At 36.5% G+C, this 25,229-nt stretch overlaps 1 long non-coding RNA gene across 3 annotated transcripts in view; it reads right to left on the bottom strand.

The window, feature by feature from the left end:
- LOC141378956 (uncharacterized) overlaps positions 1-25,229 on the bottom strand; it is a 140,331-nt gene that overhangs the window by 72,193 nt on the left and 42,909 nt on the right. The window contains exon 1 of one of the 3 annotated variants that reach the window (XR_012394792.1): positions 21,803-21,897. The exons of the other annotated variants lie outside the window; for them this stretch is intronic. This is a non-coding gene — a long non-coding RNA (uncharacterized lncRNA). Of the gene's footprint in view, positions 1-21,802; positions 21,898-25,229 lie in introns of those variants that run through there. 3 annotated transcript variants of the gene reach the window in all.

The following is a 25,229-nucleotide window of genomic DNA, read 5'->3' as shown; positions in this document are numbered from 1 at the left end:
AATAAAATAAGCACTGTGGCCTCACAGCAAGAAAGTCACTGGTTCAAGCCCCGGCTGGGTCAGTTGGTGTTTCCGTGTAGAGTCTCCCTGTGTCGGCGTGGGTTTCCTTCGGGTGCTCCGGTTTCCCCCACAGTCCAAACACATGCGCTATAGGGGGATTAATGAACTAAATTGGCCGAAGTGTATGAGTGTGAGTGTGTGTGTGTGTGTGTCTGTGTTTGTGTGGGTGGTTGTGTGTGTGTGTGTGTGTATGAATGTGTATGGGTGATTCCCAGTCATGGGTTGCAGCTGGAAGGGCATCCGCTGCGTAAAACATATGCTGGTTAAGTTGGCGGTTCATTCCGCGGTGGCAACCCCTGATTAATAAAGGGAAAATGAATAAAATAAAATGAATAAAAAAAATTTAAATAGAATAAAAAATATAAAAAATCATAAAAAAAACATACAAAAATAAAAAATAACAACATCAAATTATTAAAATGTGTGTACAATTACATAAATAAAAATAACAATGAAAAAGAAAATAATGACACATAAAATAAATAAAAGTTGATTGATTGCCAGCGAACTGAAAACTGCATTTAAATAAAACCTTTAAAATAAAGCCGACTGATAAAACAAAACAACACCTGATTTGAATAAATAATTACGCTTTTATCTGCGGGAGTCCCTGAACATGGAACGGCTGAAAGTTTTCTGCAGTGCACAGGAGTGTCTGTGTGTGTGTGTGTGTGTGACGGTTTGCTCATCTGGAGCTAAACAGCAGAAAGATTTTAGCCAATCACAGCTAATCGTCCCCCAGAGTCCACCAGTGCAAACGGCCTGAGAGACGGAGCCCCGCCCCCTTCCAAAACATGAACTTCTGCCCCCTGACCCTCATCTGACCCCTCTCACACACACTTACTTATACACACGCGCACTGAGACGCACACACATCACACATATACTTGCTGACACACACACACACACATCACACATATACACACGTAATTATACACGCACACTGACAAACGCACACACATCACACACACAGACTCACACACTGAAACACGCACACAGACTTATACACACACTGAGACGTGGGCACATAACAGACATTTTTATACACATGCACTGAGACACACACACACACACACACACAATTATACATGCAGACTGATTAATAAACACACACACACACACACACAAACACACACAGACTGAGACATGCCCACACAGTTATGCACGCACACACTGACACACACACACACCCACACACACAATTATACACATTTAGACATGCACACACACCACAAACATAAATGCGCGCACACATACATACACACACACACACACATATATATAAATGCACACTGAGAAAGGTACACATACACATACATGCTCACACTTGCACACAATTTACACACCCACTGAAACGCACACACATAAATGCTCACACACACAATTATACAAGCACACTAAAAACACACACACTAATGCATGCACACACACACAAACTTATACACACACACACACACACATGCTCACACACACTTATACTTGCAGACACACACACACACACACTAATATACACGAGCACAAACACCCTCACACACTCATATGCACACACACACAAACACACACACACACACTCAGAGACACTAACTCACGCAAACACACACAAAAAGAAAAACATACACACACTGTCACTCAAGCAAACACAAACTCATACACACTGTCTCTGGTATATTATCGTATGGCTTTGACTGTGTGTGTGCGTGCGTGTGTGTGTGTGTGTGTGTGTGTGTGCAGATCAAACACTGAAGCAGCAGCGGGTGAGCGAGTGGACGATAGAGAGGTGAGAGAGACAAGATGCATCTCTGTTCAAACACGCGGAGGTGAAAACCTCACACACACACACACTCATATCACACATCGATCGCTCTGATTGATCCACACACACACACACACACACACACACACACACACACACACGCACACACACTGATCAATACGGAGGAATCCGTCTGGACATGTTGACCAGAACAAAAGAAAATCATTTTTCTCTGAGCTGGAGATGGAGAGACGGAGCGCACATGACTGCAGCACATCTACACACACACACACACACACACACACACACACACACACACACACACACACACACACACACACACACACACACTTCATCCAGAGCTCCCGTCCTATCTTCATACACATGCTTATTGTATTATTATTATTTATTTATGTATTATTCAATTAAGTTTATTGTTTGTTTTCTTTTTTCCTTTTCTTTTTTCTTTCTTTCTTTCTTTCTTTCTTTCTTTATTCACTCATTTATTCATTTCTTTATTTTTTACTGATTCATTTATTCACTCATTCATTTATTCACTTTATAATTTATTTGTTTATTTATTCACTCATTTGTTTTTCACTTATTTATTCATTTATTTACTAATTTATTTATCCACTCACTCATTCATTTAATAATTTATTCATTCACTCATTCATTTATTTACTTATTTTTTATTTATTCACTCAATCATTCGCTTATTTATTTATTCATTTACTCAATCATTTATTCACTTATTTATTTATCCATTTATTTATTTATTCAGTCATTCATTTATTCACTTATTTATTTATTCACTCATTCATTTATTCACTTATTTATTCACTCATTTATTCACTTATTTATCCATTTATTTATTTATAAATTTATTTACTTATTTATTCACTTATGCATTTATTCACTTATTTATTAATTTATTTTTTTATTTATATATTTATTTGTTTATTTATTCACACATTCATCCAATCACTTATTTATTTATTCACTTATTTATTTATTTATTTTGTTTATTTATTCACTCATTCATTTATTCACTTATTTATTTATTTATTTATTCACTCACTCATTCATTTAATCACTTATTTATTTATTCACTCATTCATTTATTAACTTATTTAATTATTCACTTATTTATTTATTTACTCGTTCATTTAATCAGTTATTTGTTGATTCACTCGTTCATTTATTCACTTATTTATTTATTCAAGCATTTATTTAATAATTTATTTATTCACTCATTCCTTTATTTACTTATTCATTTATTTACTTAATAATTTATTCACTTATTTATTTATTTATTTATTCACTCACTCATTCATTCAATCATTTATTTATTTACTCATTTATTTATTTACTTATTTATTTATACACTCATTAATTTAGTCACTCATTCATTCACTTATTCACTTATTTATTTTCATATGGAAGTTTTATTTGAACATTACTTCAGTTTTTAGTCATGTTTCTGTGTTTGTCCTTTTCTTTGTATTTAGTTATTATTGTTGTTGTTGTTTTTATAATCATTATTAGATTTACAGTTATTATATAGTACTTTTTTAGTGAATAAATGTACAGTATTTTTCCCATGACACCCATTTTATATATATATATATATATATATATATATATATATATATATATATATATATATATTTTTTTTTTTTTTTTACACATATATTATTTTATATACAAGAAAATATTGAATTCTTCATAATGCACATTCAGAAATGCATGCTAAAATATTATTTTGATGCATGCATTAAACACAGTTTGTGGATTTTCATATGCGTTAATATGAATACATCTGATTATGTATAAAACACATTATACAGATGCATCTGCCGTTTACAGTGTGATAAACAAACCAACAGCATCACCAATGATGTGGACATTTCAGCTAAATGCTGTTTATTGCACTTATTCCAGAACATGAATACATTAAACATTAAACTTTATTATTTTAAACATTTTGATTATTTCTAAACAAACTAATTAAGTTAATTTGAAAGCATTTTTCAGTCAATTAAAATACTTAAATCATTATTTGAAGCAATTTCTTGCAATTCTTTAATTAATTGTGAAATGTACAACAACTTCTGCGTGTAAATCGCTACACATTTTGTTTCGGTGCAATAATTTACATGTCAGACAATCCAATAACACATTAGTGAATGTGGATATTAGCGTGTGTGTGTGTGTGTGTGTGTGTGTGTGTGTGTGTGTGTGTGTGGCACATGAAGCGGCTCTGCTGAATAATTGGGCTGGTTTCGGGCAGCGTCTAACACTGGATGTGTTTCTGTAACGAGTTGAACTCGTTATCACGGGGAACCTTAATTACTCTGTTCTTACAGTGTCTGAAGGCGTTTGCGCACACACACATGCAAAAACACATACACCACACACATACACATACACACACACACACACACACACATAAACACATGCATGCATACTCATGCGTACATACACACACGCACACACACACACACACGCACACGCAAACACACACACACACACACACATTAAATATATTGTAACATCTCATACACACACACACATGCATAGACATCTGCAATATGTTGTAACATTGCATGCATAAACAAACACACACACAGACACACACACACACATGTGCAGTATATAGTGTAACATCTCACACACACACACACAAAATAATTTGAGCGTCGATATCGAAATGTGCGCATCTGCAATAGTCGCATCGCAGGATCAATGTCATGTTGGGATTCTAACTATGCAGAATCACTGTTCACACTCAAATAAAACTCATTTAAACTCAGCTGAAACACAATTCTTGATATTTTTCAGGGACAACTTAATTGTTTTATGTTTAATCCACTTTAATTCAAGTAAATTTGCTTTGGGACAACATGAATGAATCGTGTGGATCCCTGAATGTTTTATAGCGCAGGACACACGATCTGTGTACGATCGCAAATTGAAAAAATCTGGGCACAAAAAAAGATAATTTAGTTTAGTATAAAAATAAATATGGGTTATTTTAGATTTAATAATTACATTTCTGTACTTAACTATTGTTACATTTCACCAAAAAACATAAAGCATTAATATTTAATTATAAACATTGAAAAGAAATCCCTTTTCAAAATTCATTTTAGGCCAAAAAAAAAAATTATAATAATGAGAAAAATCACCTTAAAATATTCAAACTGAGCAGAAACAAATACAAATATTGAATGAATCACTGTTCAAATTACAAATAATTAAAATAAATCTAAATACAGAGAAAATCTCCTTTACAGTTAATCAAGTTAAGTTCTTAGTCATGCATATCACAAATAAACAACTAACCTAAGGCTTATGATTGTAGGATTTAAAGCAAATTGAAAAAATTCGGGCACAAAAAAAAAAAAAAAAGATTTTTGCAAAATTTACAAAAATAATTTAGTTTATAAAAACTAATATTGGTTATTTTAGATTTAATTATTACATTTCTGTTCTTACATATTGTTAGATTTCACCGAAAAACATAAAGCATTAATATTAATTCATAAATAAAAAAACTTTTCAAGATTACATTTTAGCCAAATCAATAATAATATTGAGAAAAATCACCTTAAAATATTCAAATTAAGCAGAAACTAATTTAAATATTGAAAAGAAAATCACTGTTTAAATGACATATTAATTAAAATAAATTTAAATACAGAGAAAATCTCCTTTAAAGTTGTTTAAATTAATTTCTTAGCCATGCATATTACTAACGAAAAACTAAGCTGTGATATATATCACAAATAAACAACTAACCTACGCTTATGATCGTAAAATTTAAAGCAAATTGAAAAAATTCGGGCACAAGAAATTATTATGTTTTGCCACTTTTACAAAGATTAATTTAGTTTATAAAATGAAGACGGGTTATTTTAGATTTTATAATTACATTTCTGAACTTAAATATTGTAAGATTCCACCGACAAAAATAAAGCATGTTTTATTTGTGATCATCTTCGTTCTGTTGTTTTTATCTGGGCTTTAATGTAAGTTTTTATATTTAAATGTATTTTTTTATAAATATGTTAATTTTCTAAATAAAATAAACAATAAAAATTATTAAGGATTATATATATATATATAGATAGATAGATAGATAGACAGACAGACAGACAGACAGACAGACAGACAGACAGACAGACAGACAGACAGACAGACAGACAGACAGACAGACAGACAGACAGACAGACAGACAGACAGACAGACAGACAGACAGACAGACAGACAGACAGACAGACAGACAGACAGACAGACAGACAGATAGATAGATAGATAGATAGATAGATAGATAGATAGATAGATAGATAGATAGATAGATAGATAGATAGATAGATGCTTTGCTTAAGTGTTTAATGCATGATGCTCATGTGCTCAGCTCAAATGTCCGGCCTCAACACAAGTTGCTTTGAGTAAAAACATTAAAAGCATCAGAAATGTTTTGGCACGAGAGTCTGGATTCCCTCAGAATGACCCATTTACTCAAGAAAAGCACTGATAATTATTCATCAAGACGAGAAATCATGCACAGAGAGCCTTCAAGATGTCACGGACGTCGCTGAAACTCAGTGCGAGGCCTGATTTCTCAATAGAAAGTTAATTAATAAGACTAACGAGTCTGTCTAAACATGTCGTTCTGCTTCTGACACGTATAGAGCGAGTCTGCCTGTCCATGATGCATTTATGCATACACAGACTTCCCCTTTGAGGATTCATTACCATACACACACACACACACGCATGCATGCATACGCGCACAAACACACTCGTTACCCGGAATATCACACACGACATTTACAGGTGTTAAAAGATACATATTAAAAATACAGCGCGAAATTCCTCTGATAAGAGAGTGTCTTCCAGGCCGCCTGCTCTGAGCTGCGGAGAGAGAGATTTTTCTGTGCGCGCCACTCGTCTGGGTTTTTGGCCGTGTTTGTTAAAGCGAGTCGAGTCTTAAGAGAAAGTGCTAAAATATACAGCGAGAGAAAGTGAGAGGAGTGATCGAGGGAGGGGGGGTGAAGAGAGAGAGAGAGAGAGAGAAAAACACACAAGACATCCCAATGATCAGAGTCAACGTCCAGGCAACGTTTGCACAACCAAACAACTGCAGCACTTCAAAGCGTGACCTATTATCCACCTTTAACAAGATGTGAAGTAAGTCTCTGATGACTCGAGAGTGTTTGAGCACAGAATACCACACAGATAATGCTCTATAACTGCCCCATGTAGACTGTGACCCTAATTGTGGTGTTTTGGTGACTGTTGCTTTAAATTCAAATGAGCACTTTTAAAAAGGGGCGGAGCTGTGAACACCTATGCATCACCATAATAAGAGATGTAAATCAGGACTGGTGTTATGTGTGGTGAACAGGTGTGCATCAGTGTGAGTGTGTGCTTGATGCTTCTGTCAGTCTATGTCGCTCCTGTCGCTCTTCATCTTAAACTCCACATCTATAATCCTCTTAGTCTATGCTGACATCATCTTCAGCTGCTCAAACACTCTGATGGCTAATGGACAGACGGCTGCTTCTCACTCAGGGCTGCTGGACATGCTAATGAGATGGAGAGATGGACACTAGTGGGTGGGGCTTTACCCTGATGACACGTACAAAGGGAGAATGTGAGTGTTTCTGCAGACTGTTTGGAAGTCTGATTATAACAAACATAATTTATTCATGTTCACCATTAGAGGTTGGATATACGCACACACTGCTGGCACACAGCTGGTGTTAAAGCCTGCATTAAAGTGATTTTTGCATAATAGGGGCCCTTTAACAGCAGCGTCATTCAAAATATCATAGAAAGATGCAATGCTGAACTGAATTACGCTGTGTGCAATAGATGGAATAGATGAGGAACACCTTAAATATAATACGGAAGTTGTATTTACACACTCTATCAAAAAGCAATATGTTTTATTAGTAATATGTTTTTATTAGGAAACACTTGTCATTTCGTATTTTGTGTATAATTCTGCCGCTTTCTTTCTTAAATAATATTTTAATACTCTCAAAATTAAATGCGTTACGATTGCTTTTAATTTGGGGAAATTTCTCATAAAATTTTTAAATTAAATTAAATTAAATTAAATTAAATTAAATTAAATTAAATTAAATTAAATTAAATTTAATTTAATTTAATATAATGTAATTTAATTTAATTTAATTTAATTTAATTTAATTTAATTTAATTTAATTTAATTTAATTTAATTTAGGGGACGTAAAGTAAATTTTACATGCTTTTGTTTGCCTCTAAGGGTAACATTTTCTGGATGCATGCAAAAAAAATGCACACCTAATTAGTTTAAAGTAGAAGCAGGCTGTAAAAATAAATAATTATACAACAACAACAACAATAATAATAATATGTACATAATAATAACAACAATATTATTATTATAATTTGTAATACTATTATTACTATTATCAAGAACATAATAATAATTATGATAGTAATAATAATAATAATAATGATAATAATAATAATGATGCTAATAATAATAATAAATAATGACAATAATAATATTAATGATAATAATAACAACAACAACCACAATAATAATAATAATAAGGTGGCATGGTGGATCAGTGGTTTGCACTGTGACCTCACAGCAAGAAGGTTGCTGGTTTGAGTCTTGGCTGGAATAGTTGGTGGTTCATTCCACTGTGGCGACCCCTGATGAATAAATGGACTAAGCCAAAGGAAAATTAATGAATTAATAATAATTATATTAATAATAACCACAATAATATTAATAATATGCACATAATAACAACTTATAATTATTAATATAATTATTATTATTATTGTTATTATTATCATTATTATTATTATCATCATTTTTATCATCATCATCATCATTATTATTTATTATTATCATTATTATCATTATCATCATCATTATTATTATTATTATTATTATTTTCATTTTAATTATTATTATCATCATTATTATTATTATTTTAATTTTTATTATCATTATTATTATTATTATTATTAATATTATTATTTTCATTTTTTTATCATTATTAATATTATTATTTTCATTTTTATTATCATTATTTTTATTATTATTATTATTATTATTATTATGTTCTTATTAAAACACAACTACATATAAAACATTGATTTTTGATAGTCTAAAAATACAACTTTTGCACATAGTTGGGAAAGGTGTTTCTCATCTATTTTCTATACCTTTTATTGTATAGTACATTGCATAATAATAATAATAATAATAATCATCATCATCATAATAATAAGCACTAACTAGTATTGGAGTTTAACGGTTGTTTAATAGGCAGCACACACACATGTACGCAGATCTAGAAAAGCTCTCTGTTCTCTTGTTGAGTGTGTGCTTTGGGCAGATGCGAAACCCCCCCTGAACTTGTTCTGCACGTTAAGTCTTTGTGTGTCTTAATTGAGACGACCACTCCATTTAAAGAGCGCTTTAATACGTATTGAAACAGGGCAAGTGCTGGAGGTTAAATAGGCCTTAATACAGCCACTTAATCCCTTCATTACACTGCATCTCAGGCTGGTGCAGGGGCCCGAGAGCGGGGCCATTAATTAGCATGTCCTGCGGGGCCCCTGCAGCGCGGACCCTCAGAGAAGCGGCCTTTGAGTCTGGCAGCGGCGCTTTGGCCATTCATTCAGCGCTTGTTGTGCTTTCTGTTTGCTTTTCTGCTCCATTACTCTCCTGAAGCACAAGCAGGAGCGCTCAAAGATGGAGGTGGAAAATTAATGAAGGCCTGATTGAGGAGGACACTTTGAGCATGGAGCGATTCTGGAGGAGCTATTGAGGAGGAGATGGGAAACGCGGAGAAGGAGGATGATGAATGCTGAAGTGAAGTTTGAGGATAGTTTGGTTCCTGGTTCAAGGCAAATAACGCTTATAGTATTGCTAATAATAATAATGCTAATAAAATGCTAATATTAATATTAGCAATATTATTTATGCATATTTATATTTGTTTTAATAAACACGAGTGTAGATTTGTCTATCTGTGGGGTTTTGGAGACGTCAGCATCAGCATATGGGGCATGAGAACAGGACGTGTGTTTGGATGTAACTCAGTTTTCTGAGCACACTTCATTATTTTTATTTATTTATTAATTTGCTGGAGATTAGAACAGAATTAAGAAATAGTTTTGACACAAATCTCTGAGCTTAACAAAGGAAATTAAATATTTGGGCGAATGGATGTGTTCTGTGGAGTGAGTTTCCACCGTTTTCTCACTCCACCAAAGTAAAGGAGTAAAGTAAAGGAGTAAAGTAAACAGAAGTAAAGAGAAAGTAGAGGCAGAATGGAGGAGGCTCGTTCTTTATCCTCGCGCTGCAGATGCTCTGTTTAACTGTTTACAAATGCACCATGGAGCAACACAACCGACTGTTAAAGTAATATAATGCACAGTTATCACAGATAATCCATAATCGACACAGTGGAGAACACTCACACCTCAGGCACGCTCGTGTCTGGATCCACAAGTATCGCTTTAACAGCCGAGAGGAGAGGAAAGTCACCTCACGAACACGCCAGCGGGTCAAATGTCCAAAGTGAGAGAGAGAGATGGAGGTTAAATAGGCCTTAATACAGCCACTTAATCCCTTCATTACACTGCATCTCAGGCTGGAGATGAGAGATGGAGTAAAGATGGAGTTTTACAACATTTCTCCATAGTAGTTAAATAAGGCTCATGTGCTATGCCGCCTTCAATCTAGTAAGAGCTTTATTTACTCACCCTCGCCCCCTTCACCATAGTATCCTACTGCGACATCACGCATAGTAGATAAATGACATCAGTATGTCATAACTGGTTATGATTATTAATGTACTAATATTTCAATAACTTTGACACCCCTAGTAACGAGTAACAATACAGCACATAAAAAATCTATCAGAGTAAAATGGAAAATATGTCCTGAAGTAAAAGTGGACGCAGGAGAAGAAAACAATGCTCCAGTAGAGTACAGATACTGCCTTTCAGCACTGAAGTACAGTAGTGGAGTGGATTTACTCCGTTACTATACAAGAAGAACCAGTAAAGATCGCAGCACCGCATCTCTCACAGGACACGTTCTCTGTTCTCGCACTCTCCGGAGTTCGTTCTTCCCAGGTAACATGGCAAGACTGATCTCCACAAGAACACGAGTCCATTCCCTGCATTCTACGAATTGAGAAACAGCCCTTGTGTTTCAGAGATGCTTAAAACTCAGTGTTTTACAGACGTCCATATGCATGATTTTCACACACACACACACACACACACACATACACACATAAACACACACACACACACACACACACATACACACATAAACACACACACACACACACACACACATAAACACACACACACACACAAACACACACACACACACATACACACACACACACACACATAAACACAAACACACACACACACACATAAACACACATAAACACACACACGCGCGCGCACACACAAACACACACACACACACACACACACAAACACACACACAAACACACACACACACACACACACACACACACACACACACACACACAAACACACAAACACACAAACACACACACACACATAAACACACACACACACACACACATAAACACACACACACACACACACACACACATAAACACACACACACACACACAAACACACACACACACACACATATACACACACACACACACACATAAACACACACACACATAAACACACACACACACACAGTGAAATCTATTTATTATTTCGGTAACACTTTACAATAAGGTTCATTAGTTAATGCATTTACTAACATGAACAACACATGTACAGCATTTATTAATCATTATTAAACAGCTACTAGTGTATTATTAACATCCAAGTCCATGCTTGACAATGAACTACTGTATTTTCATTAACTAACGTTAACTAACATGAACAAATACAGTACTAAATGTATTGTTCATTGTTTGTTCATGTTAGTAAATGCATTAATTAACATTAACTAATGAACCTTATTGTAAAGTGTGACCATTATTTCATACACGTAGCAGAACCACTATAAAGCTCGACTTGACTTGATTTGACTTCAAGACACTAGTGTTCAGCTGAAAGTGACATGTAAAGGCTTCACTAGGGTAATTAGGGTAAAGTTAGGGTAATTAGGCAAGTCATTGTATAACAGTGGTTTGTTCTGTAGACAATCCAACACTAATATTGCTGAAGGGGCCAATAATATTGACCTTAACATGGCTTTAAAACTATTAAAAACTGCTTTTATTCTAGCCAAAATAAAACAAATAAGACTTTCTCCAGAAGAACAAATATTAGAGGAAATATAATACACACACACACTCACAGTTTATATTAGGGCCACTTATAATAAAATGTGAAATATTTAAATCAACATATATGATGTGTTACAGAGATGTCTTACACACCTCGAGAGTCTGTAATAAAGATGAATTCCTCAAATCATTGTGTTTTAGAGATGCTTAAAACTGACAGCGTTTCACAGACGTCCATATGCATGATTTACACACACACACACACACACACACACACACACACTGAAATCTATTTTCTAAGTTGATCTCTCGAGATGCTGCAGAGCGCAGAGAAGGTGTCATGCCAGATCCCCTACCGAACAATACTTCCATTGTTCACTTCGGTAAAGCAAGCTGTCAGCGAGGCACGCTTCCCTCTTGTCTCTTTCTGTCGCCCACCATTCGTGTGCTGGTGCGGCGCTGTGGGGCCCGGTGCGGCCCCAGTGGGGGGCCGGAGACGTCGCGCGTGGCAGCGCCCTAAATTTAGACGTCGCCACAGAAAAAAAAAGAGTCAGCGATGGGCTTTTCTAGAGCGCTCGCCGGCGTCACGGCACTCACCAATTCACACGCAATTAACGCTGACCAGTGACCGGCGACGGGAGCGCACGACGACAAGCCTAAATGAGATTATATTAAGCGCTTATTATAAATCTGCCTCTTTTCTCTGTTCGTTTAACAATAGGCCTGTTTCACACGTAGAGGAGAGGGCTGCAACGTGTTAATGAGCCCGCAGATCTCAGGACCAGATACTGCACACACACACACACACACACACATGCATACACACACACATACACTCAATCACACATACACTCACATACACATGCATACACACACACATACACACACACACACGCACACACACACACATATGCATACACTCACTCAATCACACACACATGCATATACGCACTCAGTCACATACATGCATACACACACTCACATGCACACACACACACACACACACACACACACACACTCAATCACACACATGCATGTACTCACACACACATTCGCAGCATACACACTCACATGCACACAAATGCATACACAAATGCATGCACATATGCAAACACACACTCGTACACGCATACACACATATCCATGCATTCATACAAACACACATCACACACACACCTACAAGCACACAAACACACACACCTGCATTAATTCATACACACAGGCATGCACACACATTTGCATACATGCATGCATACACACACACACACACACATACAGACAGAACACATACATTCCCACACACACACATGCATATATACAAACACACATGCATGCACGCACACAGACATACAAAACATACACACACACACACCTGCATTAATTCATACACACAAGCATACACACACATACACACGCATACACACACACTTGCATGCATGCATACACACACACATACAGAAGACATACATTCCCACACACATTCATGCACACACACACACACACACACACTTATGCATGCATATATCCAAACACACACCTGCATTAATTCATGCACACATGCATACACACACACAAACACACACACAAATGCATGCATACACACACGCATACATACATTCCCACGCACACACACACACACACACAAAAACACTCAAACATTCACATGGGCGTGCATATATAAACACACAAACATTCATTCACATACAAGCACACACACATTCACATGCAGATACACACACTCGCATGCATGCATGCATACATACACACACACACACACACACACACAGACACAAAACACTCAAACACTCAGATATGCGTTCATACACACACATTCACTCACACAAACACATGCACACAAATACTCAATCACTCACACATGCACACACACACACACACACACACACACACATTTACACGCACACACACACTAATCCCATCATTAGGCAGAATCCCCTTTCGGTGTTCACGGTGAGACCTCAGAGAGAGAGCCGCACCGGCCACAAACACACTTAACCCGTATCTTCAGTGTTCGGAAAAACAAGCGGCATGTGTGAAGTAAACAGAGAAGTCACGTTAAAAACAAGCGCATCAGTCGCTGAGGAGTCGCTACAGTCACACTTCTGCGCGGCCGCGAGCTGCCACAGTATCAGGAAACACTCCATTAAGACTCCACACACACACACTTCACGCCATACACACACACACTGGAGAGTCATGAATGAAGGCGGACGACAAATAACACACCTGCAGATGCGGAAATACTACAAACACAAGCAGCTACTGAATTACACTCAGCTGAAAGTGACATGTAAAGGCTTCACTAGGGTAATTAGGGTAAAGTTAGGGTAATTAGGCAAGTCATTGTATAACAGTGGTTTGTTCTGGGGACAATCCAACACTAATATTGCTGAAGGGGCCAATAATATTGACCTTAAAATTGGAGTTGAAAAAAATGAGGTGAGGAATTCTGACTTGAACTGTATATTGTGTAGTTCTAGTGTACTCAACACAGCTATAAAACCCCTTATAGACCAGCTTATAGGATGCTTAATTACACTCTAATAAATGCTGGGTTGTTTTAACACAGATATGGGATACATGTGGGCCACACCAACTCATTTTTAAAATAAGGAAGCCAGTAGTAATAATACAGTGCAGTTTAATTATTATTTATACTAGAGGTCTGTGCTGGATTGGCTGACGGTCAAACTTGTTCCTGGAGGTCCGGTGTCCTGCAGATTTTAGCTCCAACCCTAATCAAACACACCTGAACAAGCTAATCAAGCTTGGTATACTTGAAACACCCAGGCAGGTGTGTTGAGGCAAGTTGGAGCTAAACCCTGCATGGACACCGACCCTCCAGGACCGAGATTGGTGACCCCTGCTCTAAGGTGTTTGGTCATTGTGAGATGAAGGCACAGCTAAAGTAGTTCCGGCAGGTTTTGAGCACATTCGAGCTCTATATCACTCCACTGAATGATTAGAGCTATTACACCGTCAGAAATCACATCAAAACACAACAGAAGGAGATGTGGAAGAAACTAGTGCTACACACAGGAGACGTTTGAGGAGGACACACAGCTGACTGATAAACTCTGCAATAGTGGATTTAGCTCTGATTATTATTCATTCATCCATTTTCAGCTTAGTCTCATTATTAATCAGCGGTCACCACAGTGGAATGAACCGCCAACTTATCCAGCATATGTTTTACGCAGTGGATGCCCTTCCAGACGCAACACATCACTGGGAAACACCAATACACTTTCATTCACACTCATACACTACAAACAATTTAGCTTACCCAATTCACCTGTACCGAATGTCTTTGGACTTGTGGGGGAAACCGGAGCACCCGGAGGAAACCCACGCCAACACAGGAAGAACATGCTCTGGTAATTATAACAAAAGCAAACTAATGCCCTCCAGGATGGTGAATTATTAGAGATTAATGCACACCGGAGGTGTAATGGCCACTAAATTTCAGTGCATCACCACCTCAAGTGTGCATTACAGCATTTTCTAGTAATTAAACAATGTCCTCAATTATTCCCTAAATAACAGTGTAATAAGATGTTATTGATGATGAGATGATGATTACATTACTTAGGAATAAATATAAATAAACAATTATGTGTGTAAATTGTACATACACACACACACACACACATAATTGTTCATATATATATACACACACACATACATATATATATATAAGTTAGGATCTGGAACCGGTTTTGTGTGTGCTGCATGACTGGGTTTTATAGTCCATTATGAGGCAGGATTGTAGTTCGTGTGAATGTTTTCCAGCAATTTCTGGTGGTTAGATCACTGGTAATCTTGACACACACACACACACACACACACACACATAAATATATATATAAATTATATGTATATATTATATATATTTATATATATATATATATATATATATATATATATATATATATATATATATATATATTAGGCATACATACATATATATAAGTATATTTACGTATATATATACATATATATATATATATATATATATATATGTATGTATATATATACTTATATATTTAATATGTATATATATTAAAGTATATATATACTACAAGTGTGTACATATAAACATCATTATATAGTAATCTGTAAACACTGACTAGAATTCTATGAAAAAATGTTTATATATTAACATATCTTATTAATATATTATATCTTAATATGTAATAATATATAAATGATGCTTTTATTATATATATATATATATATATATATATATATATATATATATATATATATATATATATATATATATATATATATATATATATATATTTATTTATATATATATATAAAATATAGGTCAGAATTATTAGCCCCCGCTTTTTCCCCAAATGATGTTTAACAGAGCAAGGAAATGTTCACAGTATGTCTGATAATATTTTTTTCTACTAGAAAAAGTCTTATTCGTTTTATTTTGGCTAGAATAAAAGCAGTTTTTAAATTTTTTAAACACCATTTTAAGGTCAATATTATTAGCCTCGTTAAGCTATATTGTTCTGAGTCAACAGAACAAACCATTGTTATACAATAACTTGCCTAATTACCCTAACCTGCCTAGTCAACCTAATTACCCTAGTGAAGCCTTTAAATGTCACTTTAAGCTGTATAGAAGTGTCTTGAAGAATATCTAGTCTGATATTATTTACTGTCATCATGGCAAAAATAAAATAAATCAGTTTTTGAGATGAGATATTAACACTATTATGATCAGAAATGTGTCTCCGTTAAACAGAAAATGGGGAAATAAATTAACAGGGGGCTAATATATGGACTTCAACTGTATATTTAAATATATTGTTAGATATTAAAATATAATTTACTAAATCATTTTAACAGTGTCAGACTTAAAAATTCAGCATCATTTGATATCATTTATACACTGTAATACATATTACTAAACTGAAAAAAGACTATCTTAATTAGAATAATTAGGAAGGCATGTACAGTAGCATGTATCCCATTTACACTAATGTATTTAAGTAACGCCAAGATGAATCCTGACACCCCAACTCGTACAAATACCTCCCCCATCAAACGGCATTACCACACAGCGCACAAAACCCTCCAAAAACAGCTTTAAAGTCTCCTCTCGCTGCGGTTGAGTTAATTAAACTAAGACCACGATTCCATCAGAGAGCCGCCACTGGCCGAGTCTGAAAGCCAACACCATGAGACCCATCAGACCCCATTAAGCTCTAGCACGCTAGCATTTGAGCGCTAGCCGGCGGGCCCGCGGGAGGGAGGGGCTTGTGCGCGTGATTGACAGCTGACAGGAGGGAAAGTGAGTTGCAGGAAGACGCCACGCTTGAGAAGAGGTGAACCGCAGATATGAGGCGACGTGGACACACACGAGTCCAGATCTGCGTTCCTCTCTTCATTACACACTCCACTGATACTGTCACTCGCGCTCGCAATCAAAGCGGGAAGAGCTTGTGTTCGGTACGGGACGCCCAAAACAACCGCTGATGTGGAGCGTTGGAGTGTTAAAGTCTCCGTGAAATTAAAACCAAGTTTTTGAAGATGTTAATATCAGTGTGTTATTGTTTCACGCATTATCTAGTGTGCTCCAAAACTAGCTCTTGGGCTATGAATGTAAAATATAATGCATCAAAACCAACGCATTAAACTGATGCACATAGACTTCAATAAGCGAATGCATTAAATGATAAATTAATGCATGCAAATCCACAGCCCTGACCCAGACTAAACTCCAGTGACATCACTGTGCTTACGAATGCAAGCCGAGTGTGTGTGTGTGATAAGAAAGTGAAACTAAGAAGGTGTCTGATGCATACAGAGAGAGTGTTTCATCTACAGGTGGTTTGAAACAATCTACCAAAAATAATTTCATAAGCTCATTTATAACCATCTAAAGTCAGAAGCGCAGCTTTGACCATATTTGGAAGGGTTGTAAATATTAATGAGCTCTCCTCTGACACTACACAGCCAAATATGTTACATAAATGAAATTAATTAATTAATTAATTACATAGATGAAATCCAAACATAAAGTTGCATGTCATATATGTCATTTGCACATATTCCCATACATGAGATTTCAACATGGAGTGAACTTGCACAAAAAAATTAGTCATGATCACCTGTATGAAATATCAAAATGCATCAAAACCAATGCATTAAATTAATGCATATAATCTGCATCAGTACTAATGCTTTAAATGAATAATTAATGCATGCATAGACATTCCTGAGCCCAACTAAACTCCAGTGACTTCACAGCACTTATGAATGAATCTGATGACGTCACACTGCACAATTAGATCATGCATGACCCTACATTTTGAGATAAGCAGGGTGGCGCTGCAGGGCGAGTGTGTGTGATAAGAAAGTGAATCTAAGAAAGTGTCTGGTGCATACGGAGAAGAGAGAGTGCATCACCTACAGGTGGCTTGAAACAATTGCAAATACCAAAAATGGTTTTATAAGCTCATTTATAACCATCTAAAGTCAGAAGCGCAGCTTTGACCATATTTGGAAGGGTTGTAAATATTAATGAGCTCTCCTCTGACACTACACAGCCAAATATGTTACATAGATGAAATCCAAGCATAAAGTTGCATGTCATTCACATATACTGTCATATATCAGGTTTCAATATGGGATGAGTGTGCATCAAATTAGTCACAATCAACTGTATGAAATATGAAAACCAATGCATTCAATTGATGCATATGAACAGTATTTGAACTAATGCATTAAATGAATAATTAATGCATGCATAGACATTCCTGAGCCCAACTAAACTCCAGTGACATCACAGCACTTATGAATGAATCTGATGACGTCACACTGCACAATTGGATCATACATGACCCTACATTTTGAGATAAGCAAGCAAGGTAGCGCTGCAGGGCGAGTGTGTGTGATAAGAAAGTTAAACTAAGAAAGTGTCTGGTGCATACTGAGAAGAGAGAGTGCATCACCTACAAAAAAAAATCTACCAAAAATAGTTCTATATGCCTAATCATAATTGATCTAAAGTCAGAAGCTCAGCTTTGACCATATTTGGAAGGGTTGCAAATAGTAATGAGCTCTCCAACTCCACAGGTACACATGTTGTATACAGGAAATCCAATCATAAACAAGCATGCCATATGTAATTTGCATATATTTCCATATTTCCATATGGGATGAGTTTGCATCAAATGAATCAAACTGTATGAAATTTAATGATTAAAATGCATCAAAACCAAAGCATTAAATTGATGCATATAAACTGCATCAGAACTAATGCATGAATTGATTAATTAATGCATGCATATCGACATTCCTGAGTCCGACTAAACTCCAGTGACGACACAGCACTTACGAATGCTGAATGAACAGATTGTGCACAACGCTTATGAACCCGAGAGAATTTGTAAAAGTTAATTCCTTTGTTTTTCCAACACAAATCATGTGGAACCCAGCATTTTTACCGTGTATATCAGATTTCAGTTTGAGCGGAGTTTGCATCACCATCAAGTGCAATAAATAAAGCAAAGAACTAATGCATTAAATGATTAATAAATGCATGCAAATCCACAGCCCTGAAACAGTGACATCACAGCGCCTATGAATACATTTTATAGTGTCACAGTGAACAAACAGATCATGCATGACCCTATATTTCGAGATAACCAAGTGAGGTGTTGTTGCAGGGCGTGTGTGTATGTGTATGTATGTGCTGTGAGAAACACATTGAGAGATGCTTTTATTCAAAGTGAGGATAAAAGAAGCACTTCAAATCATCAGAGAGTAGCAGTATATAAATGCTGTGACAAGTCTAAGTTACTTTTTCAAAAAAGTTAGCACAAAAAGATGAGTGTGGTCTTAAATCAGAAGCTCAGCTTTGACCATATTTGGAAGGGTTGTAAATATTAATGAGCTTGTCTGACTCTCCACAGCTATACATGTTATATACATGAAATCCAAAGTTGCGTGTCATATATGCCATTTGCATATAAATTGCCAGATATCAGCTTTTTAATATAGGATATGTGAGTTTGCAAATCGAATCCCAATCCACTGTATGACATTTAATGATCAAAACGAATGCATTAAATTATTAATGCAAGCAAATCCGCAAACGTGAATCCGACCAAACTCTGGTGACATCCCAGCACATACGAATGCATTTGATGATGTCACACTAAACAAACAGATCATGCATTTAGAGACAAGCGAGGTTTGACCATATTTGGAAGGGTTGTAAATATTAATAAGCTCTCCTATACACTACAGAGCTATATACTGTAAGTTATATGGATGCAATCCAAGCATAAAGTTGTATGTCATTGATGTTATTTGCATTTATTGCCATATATCAGATTTCAACATGGAATGAGTTTGCATAACCATCAAGTGTGTGAAATAAATCATCAGAATAATGCATTAAATGTATGGAATGATTACTTGATGCATGCAAATCAACAGCCCTGAATCCGACCAAACTCCAGTGACATCACAATACTTATGAATGCATTTGATGATGTCACACTGATCATGCATGAACCTACATTTAGATACAAGCAAGTTTTGACCATATTTGGAAGGGTTGTTAATATTAATAAGCTCTCCTATACACTACAGAGCTATATACTGTAAGTTATATGGATGCAATCCAAGCATAAAGTTGTATGTCATTTATGTTATTTGCATATATTGACATATATTAGATTTCAATATGGAATGAGTTTGCATAACCATCAAGTGTGTGAAATAAAGAATCAAAATTAATGCATCAATTAAATGCATGCAAATCAACAGCCCTGAATCCGACCAAACTCCAGTGCAATCACAACACTTATATATGCATTTGATGATGTCACACTGATCATGCATGAACCTACATTTAGAGACAAGCGAGTTTTGACCATATTTGGAAGGGTTGTAAATATTAATGAGCTCTCCTATACACTACAGAGCTATATACCGTAGGTTCTATAGATGCAATTCAAGCATAAAGTTGTATGTCTATTGATGTTAATTGCATATATTGCCATATATCAGATTTCAATATGGAATGAGTTTGCATAACCATCAAGTGTGTGAAATAAAGAATCAAAATAAATGCATGCAAATCAACAGCCCTGAATCCGACCAAACTCCAGTGACATCACAACACTTATGAATGCATTTGATGGTGTCACACTGATCATGCATGACCCTACATTTAGAGACAAGCGAGTTTTGACCATATTTGGAAGGGTTATTAATATTAATAATGAGCTCTCCTATACACTCCACGGCGATATACTGTAAGTTATATAGATGAAATCCAAATATAAAGGTGCATGTCATTGATGTAATTTGCATATATTACCATATATCAGACTTCAATATGGAATGAGTTTGCATAACCATCAAGTGTGTGAAATATAGCATCAGAATTAATGCATTAAACGAATAATTAACGCATGCATATCGACATTTATGAACCTGACCAAACTCCCCTGACATCACAACGCTTACGAACGCGTTTGATGATGTCATCCTGAACGAACGGATCATGCATGACCCTACATTTCGAGTTGAGCGAGCGAGGCGGCGCTGCAGGGCCAGCGTGTGTGTATGTGCTGTGAGAAACACAGTGAAGAGGTGACCACAAACCTCCATCAGACACCAACAGCATGACACCTCCGCCAGCCAGAGGAATCCCCCAGCATGCACCTCTCACATCCTCCTCCTCCTCTTCCTCAGATGAGCTGTCATTAAAGCGCAAGAGTGTTAAACCACACAACTTTCCCTCTCGCTTCGGCTGTCAATCACCTCAGATATAAATACAGCAGGCCAGGGAGCAGCGCGGACAGATGCCGGCCTTTCTGCAGAACATCAATGCTTGAAAACCGATTATTATTAGCATTCCTGTTAAATTTGCAATGCTTTTTTTAAATATTACCCAAGTCTGTTTAACACATTTTTCATAGTGTTTCCGATTACGTCTTTTTTTTCTGGAGTAAGTCTCATTTCTTGCAGTTTGGCTGAAATTAAATAATAAAAAAATCTGCTGAGGTTTATAGTATTAGCCCTGTCCAATCAAATCACACATAGAAGGTAAATCGCCCCATAATGAACTCCCTCAAGACATGGGGGATTTATAATTGCAGCAAACTGTTTGGAAGCATTAAGGCCCCGTTTACACTAGTGCGCTTTAGTTTTAAAACGGTGTAGAATTCACCCAGCGTTTCTGAACTGCTCTCCGTCCACACCAAAACACTGAAAACACACATCACGTGATCACACACACACTCTCTGGCATGCGCTTCAGCATATCTACCCAGATGAGAGCTGAGCTCGTCGGAGTGTTCATCAAGGATCTACCGCTGGATCTAATCTTACCATATTTGTTAAACGTGATATTTAATTCATCTTGTTGTCTTTATCTAACAACATATTCCCCGACTTTGGCCTTTTTAATCTATGACTTGTTTTCAGGTAACGTGTTTTGGCTGAGCGCAGAGATAAGTTAATGATTAATGTAACCATGTACATTCTGTATATTGACTGATCGCTTGCCTTTATTTCCTATAATGTTTAAACTTATTGTATAATGTATACACTTAATGCATGTTATAGTGTTGTAATAGCCATTATTGATTATTAAAACTGATATTCAGCAAAAGAGAGTGCATGTTTCGTATTTTCACTGGAAATTAAGAGGTAGTGATGTTATAGGCTCCGTCTTGTTATGAATACGCATGCAGCGAAGATGACGCTCATATATGCTGTACGACGCCTCAACATTTCTGCTGTCTGTTAAGTTGTTAATATCAAAATGAAAGTAGAAGTTCCTTATATCATGTTTTTATTTTATTATTAAGATATAGTGAAACAGCATAGCCAGGATGAAGTGAATGAGGTTATACAGTACACTGCTCCCTTTGAAGATTTACCCGACATGTCCTCGGGAGTCTGTTTTCCATGTCAAACTTGCGAAGTCTGAACAAGGAGAGGATGCAGAACTGAACTGTGTGTGTTAGGCTACTTAATATTGAGCAAAAGCCCCAATCAGAGAGGCTAATGTCTGCAGCTCCGCCTCCGTTTTCAGATGTCTCCGTTTTCCCCCATCCACACTGAGACGGAGCAGCAGCGTTTTAGAATGAAAACGGCCTCTTCAGGGTTTCCAAAACGCTCCGTTTTCGGTGCTTGAAAACTCCGGCGTAGTGTAAACGGATGGCGTAACCGTAGCAAAACTTATGCATTTTCAAACTAAAACACATTAGTTTAAACTGGGCCTAAAAGTGTCCAAGAAGATGTGCAAAATCTTTACACGCGTTGACCCAGAGACTGTTTAGATGATGTCACTGATGTGAAGATGACGGATGTTTACTGTATGATGACCCAATTGGCCTTAAACACCCAGATTAATGTCAGATTGACGTTATACCCTAGCGTCGTGGGGATGCTGCATTTTGCTTGGAAATGACAATCTGGTTGACGTCAGAACGCATTGTCAGGTGCATGTCCAACCTAAAATCAACCAAATATCGACGTCTAATGATGTTACAGCTTTACCGTACCACTCAGACGTTGGCTTTTGGTTGCTGTACCTGACGAATAAATGTCAGTATTTGACGTCAATATGACAGTGGTTTTAGATGTTGGCTCAACGTTGGATTTTGTTCGCTTTCTAACAACCTAAAATCAACCAAATGTCAACGTCATTATTCATTCGTTTTCTTGTCGGCTTAGTCCCTTTATTAATCCAGGGTCGCCACAGCGGAATGAACCACCAACTTATCCAGCAAGTTTTTACGCAGCGGATGCCCTTCCAGCCGCAACCCATCTCTGGGAAATGCATGTCTTTGGACTGTGGGGGAAACCGGAGCACCCGGAGGAAACCCACGCGAAGGCAGGGAGAACATGCAAACTCCACACAGAAACGCCAACTGAGCCGAGGTTCGAACCAGCGACCTAGTGACCTTTATGCTGTGAGGTGACAGCACTACCTACTGCGCCACTGCCTTGCCCAACGTCATTATTGGACATCAAAATAACGTTGTCCTTAGACACTGGCTAGACATTGAGTTTTGGTCACCTGACATCACAACCTAAATCTAACCTAATTTTATAATATCTTATGATGCAGTGTGCCTGCTGGACAATAACTATATACACGCATACATAAATGAAATGTAAATGCATCAGCTTACAACAGCGTAATACTCACTACTCTTGAGTGCTTTTGAAAGGGCTGCTTTTTACTTTGAGTAATATTTACAGCAGTTACTCTTACTCTAATTACACTACATTTTTAGGCAAGTAATGCTTCTTTTACTTGAGTATGATTTCCCAGTACTCTTTCCACCACTAAAAAATAACTAAGCATGAAGTCATAAAGTCTTTACCTTCCCACAAAGAGTATTTCAAGGAAAGATTGAGATGCATTTACGTGCCAATATGATTTGATGGCATACACTGCATGCTTTATTTGCATTATTTTGGTTTCATGCATTGTATATTATTCACAAATTGTGACAAACCCAATGCTTTTTTTTTTTTTAAAGTAATAGCTGAAAAAATGATGTTAAAAGCTGCATTTAGATCAAACATCTACTGCAATATTTTATTTTAAACATTTTAAACATCATTGAAAATATTTGCACATTTAAAAAAATTATTATAACGCTCTAAGGCCATTTAAATACCCATAGAGTTAGAGAAAATGTTCTTAAAATGCTAAAATACCTATATTATTTATTCATTTTCTTGTCAGCTTAGCCCCTTTATTAATCGGGGGTCACCACAGCGGAATGAACTGCCAACTATTCCAGCATACGTTTAACGCAGTGGATGCCCTTCCAGTTGAAACACCCATACACACTCATACACTACGGACAATTTAGCCTACCCAATTCACCTGTACCACATGAGTTTGGACTGTGGGGGAGACCAGAGCACCCGGAGGAAACCCACGCTAACACAGGGAGAACGTGCAAACTCCACACAGAAACGCCAACTGACTCAGCCGGGACTCAAACCAGCGACCTTCTTGCTGTGAGGCGATCATGCTACCCCCTGCAACCCCATGCAGTCA

The sequence above is a fragment of the Danio rerio genome, chromosome 19 (assembly GCF_049306965.1).
Source record: "Danio rerio strain Tuebingen ecotype United States chromosome 19, GRCz12tu, whole genome shotgun sequence".
Taxonomy (NCBI): domain Eukaryota; kingdom Metazoa; phylum Chordata; class Actinopteri; order Cypriniformes; family Danionidae; genus Danio; species Danio rerio.
Note: the sequence above shows the minus strand (reverse complement) of the source record. Positions and strands in the feature narration are given on the sequence as shown.